The sequence below is a fragment of the Arachis stenosperma genome, chromosome 5 (genome assembly GCF_014773155.1).
Source record: "Arachis stenosperma cultivar V10309 chromosome 5, arast.V10309.gnm1.PFL2, whole genome shotgun sequence".
In the NCBI taxonomy this organism is placed as follows: domain Eukaryota; kingdom Viridiplantae; phylum Streptophyta; class Magnoliopsida; order Fabales; family Fabaceae; genus Arachis; species Arachis stenosperma.
In genome coordinates this window covers 123,265,987-123,272,188 of record NC_080381.1, presented here as the reverse complement: position 1 = coordinate 123,272,188, position 6,202 = coordinate 123,265,987, and positions in this window count along the sequence as shown.

Below are 6,202 nucleotides of genomic sequence, written 5' to 3'. Positions count from 1 at the left end.
GTCCTTTCATCCTATTCCCTGCTTGCATCGCGAGTCCCACAACCAACCCTCTCTCTTCTTATGCCTTAGCCATTGTTTTCACTCTCTCCTCTTGGATTAGCATTGCGTACACACGATTCAGCGATGGCAAATGATCTGTTGACAGAATATTTGACCACATTGTTCCATAACTCACATCATCTAGGCCCATCAGAAATTGGTGAACCCTCTCTTCTTTCCTTCACTTCTCAAGTTAAGATCCAATCCCGCACTTACATCCACCACACGTGCATTTGGAAATTCGCTCGCACTGTGCTAATTCATCCCATAGTACTTTTAATTTCCCATAATACACCGTCATGGCCATTCCTTTATGCTTGCATCTCATTAAATATGACTTCAGTTGTTGTATTCGTGGTCTGTTCACAGCGAAAAACCACTCTTTGATATCTTCCCACAGTGTCCGTGTATTCTCAACATACGAAATGGTTGATTGTAAGTTTGGTTCGATCGTGTTCAAGATCCATGATACAATCATGGATTGGACTGTCCACCAATCCTCAAGATCAGACGCACCTTGTTATGGTTCTGTGAGAGTTCCATCGAGGAATTCCCATTTTCACCGAGCCCGAAGTGATATTTTCACAGCTCTGGCCCGTTCCTCATAATTTTCTCCATGCAGCTGCACTTGCGTGATTATATTTCCTGGGTTGTCACAGGTCATATGGCGAGTAAGTTTTCCTTAGTTCCTTTTTGTGAAGCCTCTATTACATTTGGACAGTGGTGATCTTCGTGGCATCAGTTCGGAGAGAGTGGAAGAGACTACCGAAGAGGAAGAAACTGCAGCACGTTCTTCGCACACGTAAAATAGAGAAATGCGTAACTTTCCCATAACCAAATTCTTATGTTTCTAAAATTTAAAATTCGAAATGATTAGAAATTATTAAATTATTATTAACTGATTATAATTTCAATTTTACCTCTATTGTACATATTTTACACTAAACTCATGGTCTCGTCATACTTTCTCATAAGATAAATACATCTATGATTTTTTAACTCAAAAACAAATAAATATAAAAATAGAAAAATATTCCTTATTTTAAAAAAGTGAGAAATCTAAGTTTTTTATTTAAAATATAAAAAGACAAATAAATCTTTTGAAAAATCGAAAAGACTTAAATAATTTGATGTCTTGCATTTAAAAGGTGATATCTAAATTTTTTTGTCCAAAATATACAAAGACAAATAGATCTTTCAAAAAGATTTAGATGTCTCACATTTTTGTATTTTCAACATAATTATCAAAACCAAACTATAATTAAATTGGTCAAATTATTAGTTTACTAGTTCAATCAATGATTAACTAGTTGAACCATTTAGATTATAATAAACAAATATAAATTTTAAAAATATAATTTAATTTATATATGTTATATATTTAAAAAGAAAAAGACAAATGTAATAAGGCCAAGCTGCTGCAAATACAAGAAGACCCAAGTTCGAACTTAAGGAGGAGTTTTCTTTTATTGATTGTTGATTTGTAATTTTATCCGGTTTTTATCGATTTTTTTAGTTTTGTCGATTTTCTTTTTTAAACGGTCAAAATGTTAGACTAAACTGATTTAAGATATGGTTCATCAATTTTTAATCAAACCAGTTAATCCGATTCGGTTTTAATAGTTATAATTTTTTATTAATCAGTTATTTATTTATCTTTCAGTTAAAAATTTTAAATTTTATTTATCTTTTTCTTAACAAATAATTAACATATGAAGTATTGTTGGTAGTAGTATTTAAGAGTATATTTAAAAGATATAATTGGTGATTTTATTCTGAAATGACACTCTTTAAATAATATAATTGTTATTCAAGAAGTCTTACATTTTTATAAAAGAGGCTAAATCTTAAAAAATATTTTTCTCTTTAAGATTGATTTGGAGAGTATTTATAAAACAGTCTAACTGAAACATTTTGAAGTTTTGGGCTTTTTTTTTTTCGATTTTTGGAAGGAGAATCGATTAGAATGCTTCAATCTAGTTATTTTATGCATTGAATGACTTTGTTGTTTCCTAATACAAAAAGTGAGTTCAAGATTATGGGACTCGATGATGAAGATTTCAAGAGGTGGACCATTCATTTATCATTTTATTTTTGCAATCTCATTCTTAGCTTCTTTGTGAGGCTAAGAAGACTCAAGTATAATGGGTTTGGGGTTATGAAACATGAACACTCTTTTATTTATTGTGTTTATGTGTTGGATATATTTTAGATATAATATCTATTGATATTTTTTTGACATCTATATTTTTTGTGTTCAAATTTTATTCTCTTAAAAAATAAAAAAAAATTATTTTTTGAACACTTGGACATATCTAAATGCTATTATATATCAGTATGTCGAACTTTATTCTTAATATATATTTTTAAAATGAGTTAAAACATAGTATATATTATTGATTATTAAAACAAAAAATATTTTATATTTTAATATTAATAAAATACTAAAATATTATTACAATTTATCTAAAAAAATATTTTATATTTTATATATATGTTGTGTCCCCTTGTTTTATAAAAATTTTAAATTTACGTGTTTGCGTGTCCCATGCCGTCTCGTGTCCCGTATCCATGTCAGTATCCGTGCATCATAGGTTTGGAAACTCTTAATTAATATTTTTTGTAGAGCTTCCATGACGAGAGTTAATTTTGAGCAGGGGTGTTCATAGATCGGATTCGATCCGCATATCTACAGTATTTATCCGAATCCGATCCAAAAATTACATATATAGATCCGAACCGTAATGCTATCAGGTCGAATCCGCACACTAATAGAATAAAGTTGCAGATTTTATGTAGGTATCTGCATATTCACATATCCGTAAAAATAAATAAATAAATATTTTTTATATTTTATTTCAACTAATAATTATTATATATGTTGTTATTTTATTTTTATTATTTAAAAAAATATGTTTAATATTATTTTAAAAATAAACATGTTTAAAATTAGTATCTTAAAGAAAAAGCTCTCTCCCTCCTTATTCTTCTTTGTCTTTTTTATACTTTTCTCTCTCAATTTCTATCATTTTATAATTTTTTTATTCACAAAAAAGTAAAATAATATAAGTTAAATAAATTTATAAAATTATAAAAATATATTAAATTTATAATTAAAAAATATTCCGTATATTATTATTATATACACATCTTTTAGTTTTTTTATTTAGTTTTAAATTTTTATCATTTATCTTTTTATATTTTTATTTTTTTAAATATTTATTACATATAATTTAGAGAGAATATTAATATTGTAATTAATAATTAGAATCAAGATTTAATTATTTTAAAAAAATAATTTAGATTTAATTTTATAATTATCAATATAATTTTTTTATATTAATATTTAATTATATTTTTATATATATAAAGAAAAAATATTATTTTTAAATAACAAGTATAAAAATTAATTATTTTTATTTGTGTAACAGATGTAACACCTAATTAAATATAAAAGTATATATTTTAAATTTTTTTAACTTTTAAATAATAAATGTTAAAATTAATTATTAATAAAAATTAAACTCTTTCGCATGAAAATAATAACTACAAAACTTATTATTTCATTTTTTGATCTACAGAGATTCTGTTATTTTTAGTTGACGAAAACTTTTGAGGTTTGTCGGTTTGTCCTCTACGATTTTTTTATAAAAGTAATTTGATACTAGAAATCTATAATATTATGGTAAAAATCAACATAATTTTAAAATATTTATATTTTCATAATGTTATTATAAACAAAATACTAATTTTATTTTATGTTAATTTTAACAAGGATAGCTTGTTTTTAATTTTTTAAAGATGCAATATTTTTTAATATTTCAAATAAAATATTATCCATTTAACTTATATTAAGTTACTGTATTTTTATTAATTTCTTTCGAATTTAGCTTTCTTGTTTTGAAGCACATAGTATTGTCAATTAGTCACTACTCACTGCCATTGTTCCTACAACAAAGTTAAGATGTGATATATATATATATATATATATATATATATATATATATATATATATATATATATTAATAAATTTGGGATGATTGAGTAATTAACTCATTTATTTATTTAAATTAATGTTGATATTTAAATTTTATTTTTTATATATAATAATTTATTATTTAATAATAAAGCTTTAATATGTCTAGTTAGAAGATATTGTAAAAAAAATTATAATATATATTTACAAATTTAAAATGCAGACAAATGATTAAAATAAATTATTTGAACGTCAAATTTATCTAAATATAATTTTTGCATATTGCATATGCAATTTTTTACTAAACTGTATAAACCACAAAAGAGTCTCGCGAATTTTAATTGAATATAAACCACTACATCTCTCCAACAGAATATATTAGAAAAATAAAATAGCTAAAAACCGCAATAAAAGTCTCCCAATTTCTGTGTATTAGTCAAATGGACATAAACGGCGACATTTGACAATTCTTTCTGCATTACCATTAAGACATATATGCAATCAGAACACATACCCTTTACTGGTCTCATCAATGTACAATCATAGTTTTAATGAAATGATTGAAAGTCCCCCTGCTATAACAGCCACTATCCATGACTGCGGTAACTACATTTTGCTCCATGAATTTGTAAAGGATATTTACAAATTTTATATATATTAATATTAATTTTATTAATATTTAAGTGAATGATGTTAAAATTCTTAACCGATTTTGAGTTAGTTAATTGATTAACCGATGATATATGTATGTATGTGATAGTTAGTATGTGAAATGATATCTTGTGTTTATTCCCGTAACAACAAAAAGATTGTGATTATTCACACAACAATAAAGGATCACAACCATTCAACATGGTACGTGAGTTCTAGTTATTTATGCAACATATATATAAATATCCCTTATACTCAAAACTAAGAAGGCAAGAGAAAATTGTTTATCAACCCTTCTTTTCTTCTTCTTTTAAAGTTCAAGAGAGTTGAGAATTTTTTATTGTTGCTAATTAAAAAATTTATTGGTTTCATTGTATTTTAGGAGAGTATTATTATCAACCCTATAGCAACTAAGTCTAGGGACAAATATATCTCTAAAAAAAGTGATCTAATCGTGCCTTGAAACCATAACACAATATAGATTTTGTCATCTTACCATCTTCATATACCCAACAATTTTAGAGAGATATTACTTGAAGATGGCACAAGATCAAAACACCACGTTCAAGGTCATGAATCAAGAGTTTGTCAAGTTAGATCGCTTTGATGAAGCAAACTTCAACCATTGGAAGGACAAGATGGTGTTCCTTCTTTCGGTTCTCAATCTTACATATGTGATTGACCTAAAGACTACACCAATTGCCGATGCCGCTGAAAATTCTACACCGGAAGAGAAAGAAAAGATTGTCCAATTGAAGAAGAAACGTGATGAAGATACTTTTGCATGTCGAGGTCATATTCTTAATACTTTATCCGACCGACTCTATGATCTCTATATGTCAATTCAATCACCATTAGAGATTTAGAAATCTTTGGAAGAAAAGTACAATACTGAACGACAAGGAATAGATAAGTTTATTACGATGAAATATTTTGAATTTATTATGAATGATACTATGCCTGTCATGGATCAAATTCATGAATTACAAATCCTTGTAAGTAGACTTTGTGATCTACAAGTGGTGATCCCTGAATCATTACAAGTTGGAGCAATTATTTCAAGCCTTCATCTTAGAATGGTTATAGGAAGAAACTTTTACATCTTGGTGAGGACTTCACAATTGAGAAATTACTAAGGCATATACGTATAGAAGAGGAAACTCGAAAACGTGATGCTGTGTATCTTTCTCAAAGTTCTAAAGTGAATCATATTGGTGAAAATAACACCAATAAGAAGAAAAGAAAGTTCTCTAAAGATTCAAAGCAAGATAAGAAAAGACAAAGAGAGTGTTATCATTGTCACAAGAAAGGACATTATATCAAAGAATGTAGACTTCTGAAAAAGAAAACACCAAAGACTAACTTAGTGGAAGAGAATGATCTAATTGCTATGGTTGCAGAAAAAATACAAAACATGCATATTGGCATGGTTATAGAAGTCAACATAGTAACACAAGGAAAATCACTTGAGTGGTGGTTAGATTCTGGGGCTACTGTTTACGTTTGTAATGATCGCAACCAATTCAAAACATATGA